Consider the following 19966-nt stretch of genomic DNA (forward strand, 5'->3'; position numbering starts at 1 on the left):
TACTGCAGCGCGTGCTGAATGCACGTCCGCCAGCAGCCTGGTACCCTCCCTCATTTGCTGTCTTTCTTGACAGTCCTTTACCTGCTCTCAGGGTGAATCCTTCCCCAGGTACGGCAGGCCTTATAGCAGTGGGGGTACCCGCATCCCGAGGAAGCCGCCCCGTCTTCTCATGCTTCTAGGATCACAATTTTAAAATGCTGGCCACTGAGGTCATATTTAGAATCCCAAACTGTGTCGGGCTCTGTGTCTAAAGACGAGAGTGCGTAACGGGAGTGACCTTTAAAGCAAATTACCAGAAATTCAGCAAACCCGAGTCTGCAGTGAGGTTGCCTGAGATGTATTGGGCTGAGGACTCCAGGGAAATGGGGACAGAGGAGCTGCATCACCTGGAACCAGGCCTGGGAGGGGGAAAGACTGCACCTCTGTCCGGCTTTCCACTGTCGCCTTTAAATTTGTACTTAAATCCAAGTGCAGCACTCTCTTTTTCTTTCTTTTCTTTCTTTCTTTTTTTCATAGTAAGAATGATGCGGAGCAACATAAAGAAACAACTTCTCTCCATTTATTATTTTCTTCTTTGAAAAGCATGCAGAAAATAAAACATTTTTCAAAAAATATTCCTGTGTGGATCGAGGCAGTTCTGACCTGTGGAACAAGCACACGCTTCTGTCGCCTCCATAAATTCTTTTTACTTTTCTCTTATCAATTTCAATATGTTTCCTTGACATTTATGGGCCAGTTGACAGACTCCCTGGTGGCTAATATAACGTCTGCAGACTGGATTCATTATGATCATAAAACCTGAATTAGAGAGCTAGAATTCCTTACATGGTCCAGAAGAGTGTGTCTAGCACAGAAGTGTCTAACGTAAAGCCTGAAACTCACATAGCATCATTTGAACTGTAGGATAAAGACAGGAATTGCGCCCACAGGGTGGCTTCAGGGAGCTACCACTCTCGATGGAATATTTACTGCTATGCTGGAAGGAAGGTGTCTTCCCGGGCAAAGCATTTCTCAAAGGATATTCATCCTCGAGTGCTCCCAATCCCAGCACAAGCAGTTTAGGAAAGGCTGTTCCGACACAGCTCTGAGTACAGTAAGTACAATGGACAGAAAAACCCAGAGGAGGGTGACCTAACAGACGGCTGAAATGCATATGCTAACCCCCCACAGAAACATCTTCTCTCACAAGAACACCTCTCTACTGAACAGCTGCTTGTGTGTTTCTGGGGCAAAAGGATATCAAAAGCAAAGCAGAATTAATCCAATGTCAAGATCGCTTTGCTAGCACTCATGGATTCCACTCAGCAAAGTATACAGGGAGAGTCCATCAGGCAAAAAAGTAAGTTAAAGAGCAAGTAGTTGCACAACGAAAGCAAAAGAGACTGCAAAATTCTGAACCATCTTTTCTATGAGAGGAGAAATGATGCCTTCCATCCTCTCTCTGAATGCACGAGTTCGTGCCTGGAGATGACTGGCACACTGATCTCACATCCCTGAGGAAGGGCAGGAGGGTCCTCTTCCTCTTCTCCAGAGCTGTGGAGCTGCGTTCCTCACTGAGGAACAGGAGGGGCGGTGCTCCGGATGCTCAGCGCCTGGATCCTGCCTGGCATCCGGTGGGTCAGGAGGGCGCCCAGCCTGGGAAGCTGTGGCAGTGGTACCAGTCCAGCCCACCCCTAAGGAGTCAGGGTTCCACAGAACCACGCAGGGGCGACCTCATCTGGGCAGTGGACAGTTGTGATCAAGGCGTGGACCTCAGGAGCTCTGAACTGCAGGTAGCATGAAGAGGATGAGAGGGAGGCACAGAGACTGGAACACATTTTCAGAGCCTGCCTACATCTACACATAGTCTCAAACATGAATCAAGAAACGGGATATGATTCACACACGGACAGCCGCCATTCAGAATCCTCTCCTTCCCCTCCAGTGAGAGCTTAACTCTGTCTCTATATTCTGAATTACTTTGTCTGTTTTTGCAATCTAAGAATGCATCATCATGCAGTACATACTCGGGGTTCACATCTTTTATTCAACATTGAATTTGTGGTTTTGCTGTGCTGTTGCGGAATTTAGTCATTTCATCCTGTTGCTATAAGGGTTGTGTGATTATAACATCACAGGTTTACCCAGTTTTTGCTAGTGGAGGTATAATTGTTTCCAGGTTTTCTGCATTTTAAATAATTCTATGGCTATGGGAATTCCAGTACCTATATTTGGTGGACTTTTATGTGTGTATAGAAGCTATTATTCTTCATATCCCCTCCCACATGGTATTTTAGTATTATTGTTTTTATTTACCATCACTATTCTTACAAATTTTGCAGGAGTTTCAACTTGAATTTACTGTATTACCAGAGAAATCATCCTATTTTCTACTATGTGTTTATCTGTATTCCCAGCAATCTGCTTGCTTATTTTTGTCTGGTATATTATTGGAAATGTATTTCTCATTCCATTCATTTCACTCCTGTGGGAGTTTTGCTTATAAATGAAAATGCTTTCACTGTAACCTCGTGTTCACATGTGTGAGACTTGGGTGTGCCTCACAGAGAAAATGCGTGAGATTAGCTCTGCTGGAGACAGATGGGACACTCTCGGGTGTGAGTTAAACGTTAATGAATGAAAAACATACAGCAAATAATGTGGCTTGTCTCAGAAACACACGTGTAGCAAGGTTATCGTAATCGATTGATTCACTGATTCACTGATTGGTGAGAATGCTGCCTGGAGGCTCAGAGGGACGCAGCCGAGCAGTTTTCCTGTGGACAGTGGGCCCACGTTTCTCTAACCAGCCGGGTTAGCTGTTTTATAGATGATAACCATCATGACGATGAAAGTTACTTACATGTGTGTATATTTATATTTAAAATTTAAATGTGATTATTTATACGCAGAGATGGGCACAGAATCTTTGACACATTTAGAAATTTCTTGGCTTCTAAATACAAACGGACCCTGTTATTCATTTGGAAGCACGTGAGGACGTGTTCACACCGGCCCGGCACCTGCCAAAAGCAAGGAGAGCCGGCGCAAAGAGGTCCCCACGCGCCTCAGGCAATCCGGTCGTCCAGCCAGGACCATGGCCTGTCCCACCTCACTGCGGAAAAGCGGGAGCCCTCGGACCTCACGAGGAGATCAGAGGCAAGGAAAATAAAACTGGACACTTAGGATTTGAAGGTCGCAGTGGCAGCCGAAGCTGTGCTAGGGACGGCGGCAGGTGTCACACGGGACCATTGTCCACACCAGGTGACCTGACCGTGGGGCAGGTGAGCTGCTGTGGTGCAAACACGGCCAGACGCAAGCGCAGGAGGAGCCTGGCACAGAGGCGAGGCCCTCAGGCTGCGAGGCTGCTGGGCACCCGGGACCACGCGGGGAGACGGTGAGGGCAGAAGGCCAGCGTGGGCCAACCGTGGCCCCAGCCGGAGGGCGGCGGTGGGAGTAGCGCGGTGCAGAGGGCGCCTGGCCAGAGGCGAGCCAGGCCCCAGGGCGGCTGTGCAATGGCCCGGTGGCAGGTGCTGAGTCTCAGAGGGAAGCACCGTGCTGTCCACTGGGCAGGTCCAGGACCGGCTCGCCAGAGCACATCGTCGTTCCAGCGGCGTCCTGTGCAGGAGAGGATATTTTGTAGTATTTCTACCCTGGGCGAACTGTGGACAGAAACTTTGGGTTTCCCATAAAAATGTCACATCTGCAGCCGTCAGTAACTTGAATGAGAGCAGTTTGTGTTCATGTAATATTACAGAAATAATTTTAACGCTATTTGTAGAGAATGGTATTTCCTGTAGCTACTGCTTATTTTAGCTGCCTGGTTAGCCTATTTTCCCTCTATGTAAGTTATGTCATTTTAAGGGAGTTTTCCCCTCCAATTTTTGTATTATTCACTAGATCTTAGTGAAGTGGAGAGAAACCTGATTTGTTTAAGGCACCATCAAACCCTCCCTTTCATAAAACAAAACGCTGCCTGCTTCTAAGCAAAGGAGCCATAGTTTACCTTCTCAAAGTTAATTTTGATTGTATTTTCAAAAACTTGTAAGTGTAATAACTTTTAGAAATTGTTAGCTTAGTGTAAAATGAAATTTAATTTTTCAAGGTATTCTAAGTATATAATTTAAATTAAGGTTTTATGGTAATTTTTATCAATGTTATTGACAACGTTGAGTAAGAATTTACTTAATCATAATCTAAAACAATGTAAAAATGCAGTAAAGCCAGCCAAAAATTTATACATGATTAAAAAACTGCTTTTTAAAATGAGCAGTGTAAGTACTAACATACAGGCATAATAATTACAAGATTATCATTGAATACCTCTTTTGAAGGCCCACACATGTGTAGAATGTGTTATTGATGCTAAGAATGAATTTTAAAATATGAACTATGTCTGATCTGTGCTACACAAACTGTTCAATTCTACATAACAGCGATAAATACGAAGGTGCTTATTTCTAACTCAAATGGGTAAATTCTGCTTGTGCTCAAGATGTTTGTTAAACAAAGTGCCTTGCTCACACCGTGAGATGTTTGAAGCAGCACACTGTTGGCTTCATTCTTGTAAAGGGCAAGACATAGTTTCTTCTTCCACAGAGGTCATGAACGAAGTTTTCTAACTGCTTAGGACAGAGCAGGGGGTGCAGGCCTACACCTCACCCCTGGCCCTCTTCTCCGGCCTGCTACATTGTTAGAAATCTTTCTGCAGATGGGCTGATGTGCCCAGTGTGATGACTGTAGTTTATTGCACTACATTGTTTACTTGAAATGCACTGAACACAAAATTAAGTGTTCTCATTGTTTGGGGGCAGAGGGCACACACATATGCACCAGAAACTGTAGTGAACAGGTATCAACTTGACTGTGGTAATCACTATGCAACATATCTATATATCAAATTGTCACATCGTACACCTGGAAATACACAATTTTTATTAGTTATACTTCAAAATACCTGGAAAAAAAGAACTAAAGACTTTATGAACAAAACTCCACTTAAACAGGAAATATCAAAGAATCAATATTTGAGAATAAACAAAGACCAACATTTGACACCACTTTTATTAAAAAGTTTCTGTGTGATGAAGGAAATCATGGACAGACTGAAGAGACAACTCATAGTGTGGGAAAAAAATTGCCAGCTAATTTCCTCAGAGAAAGGACTAATATCTAGAATATGTAAGGATCTGAAAAAATTCGGACCCTCAAAATTAAAAAATCCAGTCCAAAAATGGGCTGAATTAGACACTTCTCAGATGAACAGGTAGAAAGGCCAAATAAATATATGAAAACATGTTCAACATCACTGGTCACTCAAGAGATGCAAATTTTAAAAGCACTGAAATTTCATCTCCACAGAGAATGGGGATCATGGGGAAATCAGCAGTAGCAGGCAGAGGGCCGTGGGCAGGAAAGAACCCTTGTCCACTGCTGGTGAGAGTGCACACTGGTGCAGCCACTGTGAAACTGCTGTACAGATTTCTCTAGAAAATTTAACTGGAGGTTCCATTCAATCCAGCAATTCCCTTCTTTGATATCATCCTAAAAGAATTAAAAACATCACACCACAGCGACACATGCGCACTCATGTTTGCAGTGACACTCTTGGTGATAGCCAAATCCTGGACACAGCTCAAATATCCATCAGCTGATGAACGGATAAAGAAGATTCTTTCTTCAAAATACAATGGAGTACTGCTGAGCCGCATAGAATGAGGAGCTTGACTCATTTCTCAGCAAGTGAGTGCACCTGGAGGCCACACTCTTGAGTGTCTCTCTGACATGAGAAACTGAAACTGTAAATAGGGCCCACCATGTATAACCGCTATTGGGAAACTGGAAGAAAATGTTCAAATGAGAAGAGGAACAAAGTGGGGGGGGAGAATAAAAGGAAAGATGGAAATAAAGCCTGAATAAATAGGGATGGGAAGAGAGACTGAAGAGAGGGGAGGGGAGCGGGGAGAGGAAAGAAACAAGATATAACACGTGCGGGTACACATTTCCTGGGATGAATACTATTGTGTGTCTCTACCATGTACCAATAAAATAAAAGTCTTAAAAATTGCTAAAATTTGTCTTTTAAGATAAGATAGTTCATCATGTCTTTTTGTTGTATTTTGGTTAAATAATCAGATTTCCTTACTTAGTAGAGGATTTATGTTCTCTTTGTCTACACTTTCACAAAATTTTAAGGTATGTTCAAATTAGCAGGTTATTGAATAATAAAGTGGTTTAGTATTTTTGTAGTATTGTCCAGAAATACCATTTTCCCCATAGAATAAGCTATATAAAAACACACAGCATTCTTAGCCATGGTCACCATACATTGAGAAAGGTCTAAATATAACACATAAAGAGCTGTATCAACAAGAATCTTAAATTTTGAGGAATTTGACTATAACTTTTGTCCACAAAAGAAAAAAACAGGGAGATACTGGAATGTGAAAATAAAGGAAAACGTGATTACCAAGACAAATTGCTGAAAAGATAGCATGGGCAGTATTCCAAGAAAGTAGAAATGGATAACCAATAAAAAACAGAAGAAAGTCAGCCTAAGGTGTGTGAGATTGGGTGAGAGAGATTTCCCAGCCAAATGGAGGAAATGTCTTCATAATGGAAAGGTTATTCCAAAACCATGCAAATAAATAAAAACACCAATCATCATGCCATAAGAGATAACTGCAAAATTCCGTAAAACAGAAGCACAGAGGCTTAACGGTTTCTTTGAGAAGGGCAGGGTGACAAGGAGCGAGGCTGGAGGAAACAATCCCCTGCCCCGCTGTGAGAACCGAATCATCTTGTTTTCTTCAGCATCCGCTGTTAATCGACAATCACATCTTGTTGAAGGTGTTCAATACACAGAACCTTTGATTCAGTCTGTGCCAGAATAAAGGTAGTCCACTGAAAAATGTATGCGTCAGGAAAAGAAAAGCTTGCATAAATAGTTTAATACTAAATTTTCTGAGATGACATGAGAGTCACACAAGCTGCCTTTGGCTTCTGTAATTCCAGGAGGCGCTCAAAGAGGTGCCCCCGAGCTTCCACCCATCTATTAGTACAGCAAAATGCTGAGTGTGCCTCTGTCTTTCGGTGAACTATATTTTTGCACACGAGTCAGAGAACCTTATTTCATGCACTGTGGGGAGCAGCTGAAGCTGAAGATGGATCACATGTGGGGCTGCAGCACGGCCGGACTCAAGAACAGAGAACACCTGCGGCAGTCGCACGGAGAAGCTGCTCTAATGTCAATGACCCTGGGCACCTGGGCCTGCCGCGCGGCTAAGCTCTGAGGCGTGTGGATAAGTAAGTGTGTAAACAAATGTGCTGCAGGCCTTGGGGCTCGCTCGCCCCCCTCTCACTCCTCCTCCTCTGTACTTCCCATCAGGAGCGAGGGCCCCAAGGCCTCAGTTCTCTGTACCCCGACTCTTGTATCTTGTCACCCTCACCGTCCTCCCCCGGGAGCACTGAGCTGCATGGATGCAGCAGTGCATCCTGTCTTAGGAGGCACGTGCTTAGCAGTGTAAAAACACGCCACAAGAAAGGAAGTCACACAGTGTGGTCCAAGCATTTGAGGGGCTGCTAGCGACATCTTTCACATGTGACTAGGACCGCGAGGTCCCATGCAGGAGAAGGGGCTCAGAGAAAAAAAAAAAAAAAAAAAACAAAAAAAACAAAAACAGGCGCTCAGATTCTGTGCCCTTCGGAGGCTTAAGGTAGTCACTGAAAGTTAAAAAAAGAGAAGGAAATGCTACAGAGAAGATAAACAATCTAAATCGGCAAAACATTATATTTCATGTCAAACTAAATATTGTATCCTTGTTTAACTAAAAATAATGAAACAAATTTGAAAAGGGGGTGGAGGAAGCTGTGGATGTTTGAGAGATAAACTTTACATAACGATAAAAATAACTATAAAATTAGTCATGCAAGCATTCGGTTATGAGATCTGGAGTTAAAATGGAGACAGCGAGCGCTGTTATAACAGTCTTGTACCGTTGCCAGCATTCGTGGGATTCTTTCGTAAGTTCTTCACTTGTGGATCTTCCGTGGGCTGGAGTCATTTCCCTCATAGCCTCGCACTTTGCTAGGAAGGAGTTTGTGGTCGTCCTGAAGCGCAGTGCCCCAGTCCCTGGGCTTGCAGAGACCGCGGGGCCAGGCGTGAGAGGGCGTGACAGCTCCCTGGGCCGCGGCTTTCTGTATTTTCCACAAAACCCAAGTAATATGTTTTTCGCTGTCTAAACCTCCATTTCCTGCCTGGTCCTTTTGGGTATAAATGCCAGCTGTTGTGCTGTTCTTATTTCTTAAAACTTCATTATAAACCATTTTATGTCGCCGCTCTCTCCTGCTGGAAGGCAGGCGCAGTCCTCACTGTACCGGCCGGTGAGCTCTCCTGAGCCCCCAGAACTCCTTGGAAAACAGAAGAAACTCTTGTCTAAAGTGTTTCGCACACACTGATGCTACAGATTTCCCACTTGCCTCACCCTTACAGACTTAGTGACATCATTCTAGAGTGTATTTGTAAAATTCAGGCATTCACTGATTTCCGATAACCAAATTTGAAAACTAAATCCCCAAAATTATTGCCCAAGATCAGTGTGCATTAATTGCGAATTCCAGTTCCAGTCTCCATGCCATGAGTAGTATCCACTCTGCCCATTTCTCGTTTCCAAATGTGGGGAAGGATATCGTGCTCATCACATGGAGGTGGTCTGGCTGCTGCCCAGCACACACTATCCGTGGCCCTGGGCGGGCAGAGCCCCAGGGGTCCTGCCTTTCCTGGTGCTGACAAACCACAGTGGGCCTCCCTGGGAAGGCCAGCCTGTCAGCAGAGCTTTATATTGACCTGATCACTGGCTGACAGGAAAGGTAATACCAATTCTTTTTCAGGCTACAACTATGTATGGTTGCAGAAACCAGCAGCTGGGATAAACAGGTATTCTGAGAGAGAAACTGATTCCAGGTATGGTCACAGGGAAATATGTGTGCGCATTATGATGCTTGCAGGGTTCCTTGCTAGGTAATTTCTGGTATGCTGTGCTATAAAGAAATACCAGTCATTAAAATGCACTGCAGACGAGGACTTAGGAAGACAATGCACATTTGTTTTGTTTTGTTTTTTTTTTTTTTTTTTTTTTTTTTTTTGTCTTTTTCCTTTTTATCGGTACCAGGGATCGAACTCACGACTGCCTGCTTGCAAGGCAGGCGCTTATGCCACTGAGCTAAATCACCAGCCCGACAATGCACATTTGATTACATAAACTCTGTTGTTTCTAGGGAAATGTTTATTTCCTACTTATAGTCCACTGATGTCCAGGTGGTAAAGACATACTCACACATGAATGCAAAACTCTGGAGTAGTGGCTGTGAGGTGGAGAAGAGGGAGGTGGACCTCTCAGAGCCAGAGTGGTGCAGATCCTGCCTGCAGTTGGGACTACAGAGGAAGCATGATATAGGAAGACATTAACAATAAGGCAGGAAGGAAAAGCTGATACACAGAACAGGGTACAACATCAGAGGATGGCCAGACTTAGCCTGACATGGGCTCACTTTTGTGTGGCCACACTGCTGTCTAGGATAAGTCATGAAACTGGTCACCTGCTGAAGCCTCAGCCTAAGATAATCACAAATTCTTGTGATTAGTGGGAGGCAGACTTGTTAATTTGCTTTTGTTTAAGAATGGATAACGAACATGGAAACAGGTGTTAATTTTTTGCAAACTATACATTTTACTTTCTTGATCCCAATAAATATGAACAATTAATTATTATTTATTTTATAAACTGCTAAAGTCTGTGTTTAAGGAACAATAATGTATTAAAAATAAATTTATATGTAGATTTGCAAGATGGCCTTAGGTACCTGCAATCTTTAAGAAACTGAAGTGAATTAAAAATAAATTTATATGCAAATAGTCTCAATTGACTTTAGCCACTTATAATCTTTAATTAACAAATAAAAGCAAATGAAAATCGCTTACCGGCAAACGAAGAGGCAGTGTGGAATTTACCTACATGTGGCACTGTGCACACGATGACGCGTGGATGCACAGATACACAGTTTCAAGGAAGCCAGTCTGTGACAGGTACATGGGTAACCTGGAGGAATTGCTCTCAGTCCTTTCTAGATTTCATGCTTCAAGGTGAAATTTCTTTTTCCAGAATTTTCTAAACTGAAGCCCCAAGTAACAGGGTAGAAGTTAGGTTTAGGCTTTTTAGAAAATTCTTGCTTTCATCTATTCTTGTCAGCCCAAGTGGCCCATCTCAGCACTGCCCCTCAGGCAGTCTCCTAACCCCTGCCAAAACCGTTATTTGTACAAACCTTCTATCACAGATGCGTCTCAAAAGCTTGCTTCCCACTCTCATTGAGTCTGTGAGCTAGTGCAGGCTTCCCTTCTCTTCCCTCAGCTCTGATTTTTCCAGATACAAATACTGTACAATGTGCTCACAGGGTTTTTCCACATAGATTAGCAGGGTCAAGACACCAAGTTTCTTTTTTTCCAAATCATTGTGTCCTATATGAACTTTTTAATATTCTTCATTTTCTCCTTCTCCTGTCCGAAAAATGGCCTCATCTTCAAACTGAACTCATTCTCCACCTCGGATGTAAAGCAGTTTCACTTCTGTGCCAACCTGCCTTCTCCTGGGTTCCTTCAGCTGACGTCTTCTCTTGTCTGCCTTTGTCGGGATGTGAAGGAACTTATTCTGGAGACCTACTTTCATGCAGCAAGCTATAATTACTTCATCCTAGAATTATAAGATCAAATGCAAATTATAAGCTATGCTCAGAAGCTAAAAAGATATTTTCCAATTCTAGGACTGACCATCAATCTCCTTTGCATGCTTTCTTATAATACAATAAAATATTGTTACTTAACACATTTAACTTCTAATATATTCAACTATAAGACAGTTCCTCAAGATAGACTTGACTGTATTTCCTTTATTATTTTTAGTTCTCAGAGCTTGAACCAATTTTGTCTGAATTTAATTGACAAAAGAGAATGAATACATTGGGCTCTGTTGTTCGTCTTTCTCTGCAAAGCAGGTAGAGAGAAGAGAGCGGGGCTCAGGGACTCGGCCAAGTTGCAAGAGACAAAGACATTAAATCCCTGCTGGGACCAGCTTCTGCTTCACCTGAGACTTCACTGGCGATGCTTCCAGGTGAGGACATGCGACAGTAGCCGAGCTGCCCACACCACTCTGTGGAAGAGGACAGGGAAGGCCCCTCTCTGCGTGCCTTTTCTACCGCAGCTCTTGCTGTTCTGTGGCAGCAAAATGGAACTGCTCAAAACTCGACATCTTGCAGATCTGTAAGTCCTCAACCAAGCTCTGGGCTCTTGCTCATTCTGTGTTTCTATGGCCTCTTCACCCTCCTGGATCTGGCCTAATCCCCATTCTTCTGTGCTCAGCTTGCTCCTCTGCATTTCTCCAGGCCCAGCAAGGCCCTTCCTGCTCCAGGCCCAGCAGTAGGTTGCTGAAAGCTCTAAAGATGACCTAGCCCACTGCTTTCCCAGCACCCAACACAAAGTAAAAGGTAAATCCGCGACTGCCACCAGGACAAGAGCCTGGTGCGGCTGCTCTGTGTTCCTCCAGGTGGGGCTCCGGTGGTGGTGTGGCTCTGCTTCCTGTGGGCTGGGCTCCACTTCCTGTGGACATGGCTCTGCTTCCCATGGGTGCAGCTCTGCTAAGTTTTGCCAGTGTGTAACTCACTCCTAGCTGCAGAGTGGAGGGCAGGCATGGCCAAGAAAGCCTGAGCTGTGACAAACACAATGCCTGCGTTCACTGACTGACCAGCCATGGAACTGCCTCTTCCACTAGTAGACCACCCAAAGGACTCCTTTTCCTCTCTATTTTGCCATACAGTGCACAGTTAGGGATCTGAGGGCTCCACCATTCCCTGCAGGTGCTTGGTACAACCAAGTGTGCTGCCGGAGGCTCCGGGTCCTACCCGAACTTGTTGTTTGTGGAGCAGTAAAGAGTCACTGCTGCATGGTCAGTTTCATCAGAGCAGCTGTCTGTCCAGGCTCAGATGTCCACGTGTAGCACTGCTCTCCCTGCATGCAGGACCTCACTGGTGGCTTGGGACTGTTGGTTCCCAGAACTAGTGGACCCTATGCATCTTTTCTATTTTCTGAGCCACAGTGGCATTCCTTCCTGCTGGGCAAATGCATTTTTAATCATGTTTTGGTCCTGCTATTTTCTATTGTGCTCCAAATTATCGTGTGTGTACGACCCCTTGCTGATTTATTCCTGGGAGGGGAGAGGTACAACGTTTCCTGCCTTTGGATTTTGCTTTGTTCAGTTTTTACCTTGGGCATTTGTCCATACATTTCAGCACTGGACAGCACACCCCAGTGTCTACCCAGCACTGAGGCAGGCAGCTCTGAAGCTCCTTCTCTCTCTCTCTCTCTCTCTCTCTCTCTCTCTCTCTCTCTCTCTCTCTCTCTCTGTGTGTGTGTGTGTGTGTGTGTGTGTGCTAGACTTGGCACTGAATTAGCATATATTTTCCTCATTTACAGACATTCAAATTCAAGATCTACTTCCTTCCACTGATATTAAATGTTTTGTTTACTCATGATTTTCAAAGAGCTGTGAAGCTAAATATTTTATAAGGTCAAGGCAGAAATGAAATTCGCATAGTAAAGTGGCATTGGCTGTATCAGCATGAGCTCGGTCCCCTTCCTAAGGACACCATGTTACCATCCTTATTTGCTTCTGTGAGTTCTCATTTTCTTTGCATTCCTTCACTCAAATTCATGCTGTTCATGCACCCAGTCGGCTTACACGCCTCACTTTCTGTTTTCTGGGCATATCCTAATACGGGTATTTAGCCACATCAAATGATTATGAGAATTAGAAAGGTAAAGGCTCTATGCAGATAATCAGGTCAACGTTCATGTCCTACACATTTGCCATGCATCCTGCTTCCTTTGTCTAGTTCCCTTCCTGGCGCACTTTTCTCTTCCTCTGCTGCTGCTTTTGCTCCTCAGCACCCATTCACTGTGCACTCCTGCTGCTTGGAATCCTTCTCAGTGCACAGCAGATGCAAACCTCAGGGAAACTGCTAACCTTGTGAGGCCTCCAGTGTATGTGCGCATGTGGGGACAGCTTTTGAATGGAAAATAGTTTCAACAGTGCAACCCAGTGATAGGAACTTACTTCACTCAGAAAACTACACCCACAGCCATGCTGTGCTGTCATCAGAGTGATCCTGGAAGGTAGGCTTCCTCCGTGTGTCCTTAGCTCTTTGCTGACAGCCGGGGGCTGTGGAGCCAGTGCTCTGGGGTAGGTGTCACTGAGCTGCTCACTGTGCCTGGGCGGGTGCCGGCCTCCTCTGTCCACTGCATTATGCTGCAGGCAGGCAGAGCAGCTTCCTGGGCCCCAACCACTTCCTGTGCTCTCAGCACCAGGAGAAGAAATCCTATAATTTCTTCTTATTACCTAACATATGCAGCTTCTTCATAGACTCATAAAATGTGAAAGCACAAAGGCATCTGAATATTAGGAAAATTTGTACCTATATTATGCTGGAGTCTGCTCTGGTAGTGCCAGCTATTTGACAGTTTATTCATCTACGACTGCAGCAAAACAAGACTTGTAAAATTATTTATTTATTTTGTTCACTGATGTGTTCTGAAAATAAAACCAGCTGTCATGAATTTTACATGACAGTAGCAGAAGAAAGATAAAGCAAAGAAAAAAACAGGTAGAAGACTTGCTAGATGTTAATAAGTTTCTTAAGGAAAAAAAAGAAGCAAAAAATAGGGAAAGGCATTCTGGAAGATGAGGGAGCTCAGGTTGCTGTCAGCTGATGGGGAAAGGGCTCACAGGGAATGCTCAGGGAAGAAGCCCAGGAGCTGAGAGTAAACCCAGGCATTGGGAGAAGAGCCTGCTAGGCACAAACAAAGGCACAGACATCTGTGGGAGTAACAGGCTTCAGGCAGATGCTGCCGGGGAAGGGCGATGGGGCACTCACCTGATCAGAGCACAGTGAGTAAGGGTGACACTGAGACTGGGGTCAGAGACGGAGGCAGCTGTCCTGAAAGACTCTGTAGACCACTGAGATGATTTTTGCTATTAGAGGGAAATGTAAACATCATTGGGGTTTTGAGCATATAAGTGATGTGCAATTGAAATTTTAACACGTGAAATTCACACTGGTATAAATATAGATAGGTGAGTGGAGGGTGGATGGCACAGTTTGCTGCAGATGCTGGGCACAGCTTAGGCATCAAGAATCCAGATTGGGACCCTAGGCAAGACCAGGCGGTGACCCCGGTATCCAGACTAGGAATGATGCCAGAGTGGGTCGTGCTGCCTTCGTGGAGACAGTAAACTAGTAGTTTAATTCTGAGTGTATTTTGGGCTCATACATTTGTATCCAAGTCAAATTGCATTACAAAAGAAGAATTAAGGCTGACAACATGGATGGAATCTAGATGGAGAACTCTTGACAAGTTACACATCTGATGAGGGTTAGTGTCCAAAATATATAAGAGACCCAAACAATTCCACAGCAAGGAAACAACCCAATTTAAAAATAAACAAAGGAATCTATGCAATTTCTTGAAAGATGGTACACAACTGCCCAACAGACACATGGGAACATTGATAACATCACTGTTCATTAGAGGCACTGTGAATTAAAATCACAATGGCTATCACTTCACTCGTGTTAAAACAGCTATTATCAAAATGAGGAAGAGCAGTAAGTGTCAGCAAGGAAGCGGAGAAACCGGAACCCAGTGCTGTTAGTGGGATGTGAGTTGGTAGCCAGCATGGGGCACAGCGCAAAGTTCCCTCAGGAATTAAAACTAGAATCACCGTGTGGCCCTGCTCTCCCACAGCCCAGCACATGTCCAGGATCCATGGAATCAGAGTGTGAAGCTACAGCTGTACTCCCGGGCGTCACCCCGTTATTCCCAACCGCCATCCGTGTGTCCACTGATGCACACGTGGGCAGAGAAAGCATGGTGCACACACACAATGGAATGCTGTCCAGACACGAAAAGAACATACATGTTTCACTAGCAACAAACAGCACAGGTGGACCCGTAGGGCATTAAATTATCTGAGAAAATTTTAATAGTATTTGGATTGATCAAAAAGTTGCAGGTCATTTTTTAAAAATTTCTCAAAAAATGGAGTACTTTTAGGAAGTAAATCCCCCAAATTCATATTACAGATTGTAGGCAGAGTCCTATGTTCTCCCTTGGAGAGTACACTGGTCCGTAGTTTCCAATAATTTCTGTCTCCATAGGAAAGAAGAGGCACCTGCCCACAGCTCTCCTCAGGACTGTAAAAGTCACCCAGGTCACACTATTATGTGGTTCTGTCATTAAATGTTTATGGGCTTGCTCCACCCTCACCAGTTTTCTCTGTGTCACTGTCATCCTGCATGATGTCCGTACTTCATCCACAGTGACAAGGCCCATTGGAGTCATGAGTGTGCAGTGCTGCGAACTCAGGAAGGCCAACTGGCGTTTTTGTGGTACTGTACCCACCACTGTCTATGAAAACCACCAAGAGGGTTAACTTATCAGGTTGTCTGGGACATAAGCCGTATGTCTTTGACATGGGCTTTGTGGAAATGCCCAATTCTAAGCAGAACTAAAGTGTAATTAAACTAGAAACAAAATGAAATTGCCTTGTTTCTGACTCTGGGTAATACTTCACTCTGACTACATAGAAAGGCAAAAACAATACTGCGGCAAAGACGGGACTATAAAGTGCAGATATATGCACACTGAGGAAGATGTCACACCTGACCTTTGTCAAATGCTGAATCGGCTTATTCTCCTGATTAAATGTTGGATTTATGTAGGAAATGTTTATTTTATGGGAATCACACTGCTGTAATGTAACCAAGATGCCATGAGTGATTTTCACTGTTAATATTTACCCCTGGTTTAATTTTCTGGCTAGGTGATAGGGGCTCCCTGGAAATCTCCAATTTCTCACTGAAAGCTCCTGTGGTCTGATGTCCTGCTGAGCTGACTTCACCAAAGCATGGGACTACTTGCTAAACAATCCTGTCCGGGAAGGTTTTGCAGTCTGATATTCACATACTTTCCTTTCACGTTCACATACATGTCCTTTTCATAGAAACACTGTAAAAATAAACCAAGAATGCTGAAATTTAACTCAAACCAGGATGTAACTCCAGAAATCAACCCATGTGCTGCTTCTCCAAATAGACAATTCCACTTACTGCTGTTCCATTCATGTATTTTTAAATTTAACACCTCAACTCCCTGAGCAAAGCAGAGCCAGGGGAAATCCGAAACAAGCACTTCTTATGTTTATGTTCTGCTCTATATTTTCAGATCAGTTTTTTAGTTGAAATACAGGAGATGGCTTTTGCTCTCCTCTGCCCTACCAATGCCAATCTTCCCTGGAGGACAACTCAGACTTCCTTTGCAGGTGGCAGAATAAACCACGCTCCCTCCCTTTTGAAAGCAAATGAGCCTTGACTCTGCCTGACCTACTCTGATAAACAAAGCTTTGCACTGGGATAGTGTGATGTTACCGAGGTGTCTTTGTCTTCCCAACAGGGATGTTCATGATCGTATCTGTTTCTCTCTTTAAAATATGAACTGGGGTAGGACTACCTGAAAGAAGAAATGCAGTGGCAGGCAGAGCTTTGGGCCATAATTTGTGTCACAGTATAGGTGAAGCCACCGTCTCTATCTCATCACAATGGCATCTCAAATTTTAACTCCTAAAGAAAAAGGCAACTCAATGAGAGAGACAGAGAATTTGAAAAGAAGTAGAAAGTGTTTATCTGACCTCACTCAAGCAAACTCTAATGCATGCAGATTGCTGTGGTCCTCACCATCATCTGCCATCTGCCAGGACCCCAGCTGTCTTAGTTACTTTCCTGTTGCTGTGACAAAAGCCAACACCATAAATCTAAGAAGGAAACATTTATTTGGGCTCACCATGAGTAGGGGTTTTAACCCATACACAATTGGCTGCAGGGCAGGAAGGCATAGCAGAAGGGGCTGACAGAGGAGAAACAGGCAGTCATAGAGAGGCCAGGAGGAACACTGGAGAAGGAAAATCTCCAGACCACACTCACAGTGTGACACGCTGCTTCCAACCAGGATTCATCTCCCAGCATCACACATGCAATAAGAATCTATCAGTGGACTGGTCCAGTATCACATCCATGATCCAGCATCACTCTCCCAGGATCTCATATCACATCCATGATCCTGCATCACATTCCCAGGATCTCACGTAACATCTGTGATCCAGCATCACTCTCCCAGGATCCCATATCACATCCATGATCCAGCATCACTCTCCCAGGATCTCATATCACATCCATGATCCTGCATCACATTCCCAGGATCTCACGTAACATCCATGATCCAGTATCATTCTCCCAGGATCCCACATCACATCCTTGATCCAGCATCACTCTCCCAGGATCCCATATCACATCTATGTTCCAGTATCACTCTCCCAGGATCTCACATCACATCCATGATCCAGTATTACTCTCCTAGGATCTCACATCACATCCATGATCCATCCTCACTCTCCCAGGATCCCATATGCTATCCATGATCTCCATCACTCACCCAGGATCTCACATCACATCCTTGATCCAGTATGACTCTCCCAGGATCTCACATCACATCCATGAACCACCATCATTCACCCAGGATCTCACATCACATCCATGATCTAGTATCACTCTCTCAGGATCCCATATCACATCCATGACATAGCATCACTCTCCCATGATTGCACATCATATCCATGATCCAGCATCACTCACCCCGGATCTCATATCACATCCATGATCCAGAATCACTCACCCAGGATCTCACATCAATCCATGATCCCTCATCACTCTCCCAGGATCCCATATCACATCCATGATCCAGTATCACTCTCCCAGGATCTCACATCACATCCATGATCCAGCATAACTCACCCAGATTCTCACATCACATCCATGATCCAGTATCAGTGTCTCAGGATCCCATGTCACATTCATGACCCAGCATCACTCTCCCAGGATCTCATATCCCATGCATGATTCAGCATAACTCTCCCGGGATCTCACATCACATCCATGATCCAGTATCAGTGTCTCAGGATCCCATGTCACATTCATGACCCAGCATCACTCTCCCAGGATCTCATATCCCATGCATGATTCAGCATAACTCTCCCGGGATCTCACATCACATCCATGATCCAGTATCAGTGTCTCAGGATCCCATGTCACATTCATGACCCAGCATCACTCTCCCAGGATCTCATATCCCATGCATGATTCAGCATAACTCTCCCGGGATCTCACATCACATCCATAACCCAGTATAACTCTCTGAGGATCTCCCATCACATTCATGATCCAATATCACTCTCCCAGGAGCTCACATCACATCCATGTATCACTCTCTCAGGATGTCACATCACATCCAAGATCCAGCATCACTCACACAGGATCTCACATCACATCTATGATCCAGTATAACTCACCTGTGATCCAGTATCACATGCAAGATCCAGTATCACTCTCCCAGGAGCTCACACCACATCCATGTATCACTCTCTCAGGATGTCACATCACAGCCAAGATCCAGCATCACTCACACAGGATCTCACATCACATCTATGATCCAGTATAACTCACCTGTGATCCAGTATCACATGCAAGATCCAGTATCACTCTCCCAGGATCTCATATCACATCCATGATCCAGCATCACTCTCCCAGGATCTCATGTCACATCCATGATCCAGCAACTCTCACCCATGATCTTGTATTAGCTCCCATAATCCAACACAAACTTATGACCCAGTATCACAAGCCCAGGATCTAGCATTGAACAGCCATTATTCATCATCATACATCTTTGAGCCTGTATTACACACTTGTGATACAGTATCACACATGCACGATGCAGTATTACACTCAAAATCCAGTATCAACACCCATGATCCAACATAAACCCTCATGATCCAGCATCATAGTCAATTCAGTATCACATATCCTTGACCCAGTGTTAAACCTGTGATCCAGTACCACCACCCATGGTCCAGCATCACACACCATGATCCCATATCACACACACATGACCCAGTACCACACCTGTCATCTAGTCACCCCACAAAAGCTCCATCTATGATCTCATGAGGATTTGGGTGCATGTAGATATAAAACCTAACACCAGGTATTATTTCTCTTCAATTGTCATGTATCTTCATGAATTTATGACTAGCACATTGCTCTAAAATCAATATTAATTTAGAAATGCTGACATATATTAAGGTAAAATTCCAGAGGTCTCAGAGAACATGAGAAGATATTCTTTTATTCTACAGACTTTACTAATATTTATTGACAAAAATATAGCAAACAAATTTGGTTATGATTCAGATTACAGAGACTTTAATGATGTACATTTCCTTCTATGTATTATTATGACACTTGTCTACTAATAAATGTTCTTCAGAATAGATGGTTTTAAAATAAGGCGTCCAAGTAAATTATTACAGATCCAACAGATAACGTTTATTCTTGAGATGTATTTCATTTAATGCATGTAAAAATCAGTGGATTAATGGAAACATTAAATTATTCTGGCTGTTTAATAAAAAAAGCTACACTAACTTTAACCTTGTTAATCTCCACACCTTATCTAAAAAAAACAACTTGGTATTTTTCCTTGGTAATCAGCATTGTCTCCAAATAACAAGCTCTTATTGCTGGTTCTTTACTCACCAAGTCCCATGCCCCAGAGTCTTTGCTTTATTATTTCTTAGGTTACATTTGATTTTACTGGAACACAAGCATAAACAAATTGCTAAGGGTAGGCTTTTAATATTTTTCTGTTGAAAATATTTTTTATTTTATTAGATATATGAGTGATAATTTGGCAGCCTATGGAAATGTGTAGAAATTATCTAAAGACACTTAGAAGGTAACCATTTATTCTAAGCATTTTGTATGTAAATGACTA

At 43.8% G+C, this 19966-nt stretch overlaps 1 long non-coding RNA gene across 3 annotated transcripts in view; it reads left to right on the top strand.

The window, feature by feature from the left end:
* Window positions 1-19966, top strand: part of LOC134473303 (uncharacterized) — a 58138-nt gene that overhangs the window by 31877 nt on the left and 6295 nt on the right. For 2 of the 3 annotated variants that reach the window (XR_010043510.1, XR_010043507.1), the window contains exon 2: window positions 11026-11514. This is a non-coding gene — a long non-coding RNA (uncharacterized LOC134473303). Of the gene's footprint in view, window positions 1-11022; window positions 11515-19966 lie in introns of all 3 variants that reach the window. The other variant, XR_010043506.1, reaches the window with a different exon arrangement.

The sequence above is a fragment of the Cavia porcellus genome, unplaced genomic scaffold, assembly GCF_034190915.1.
Source record: "Cavia porcellus strain 051 isolate PalLab524CR breed Dunkin Hartley unplaced genomic scaffold, mCavPor4.1 scaffold_2, whole genome shotgun sequence".
Lineage (NCBI taxonomy): Eukaryota > Metazoa > Chordata > Mammalia > Rodentia > Caviidae > Cavia > Cavia porcellus.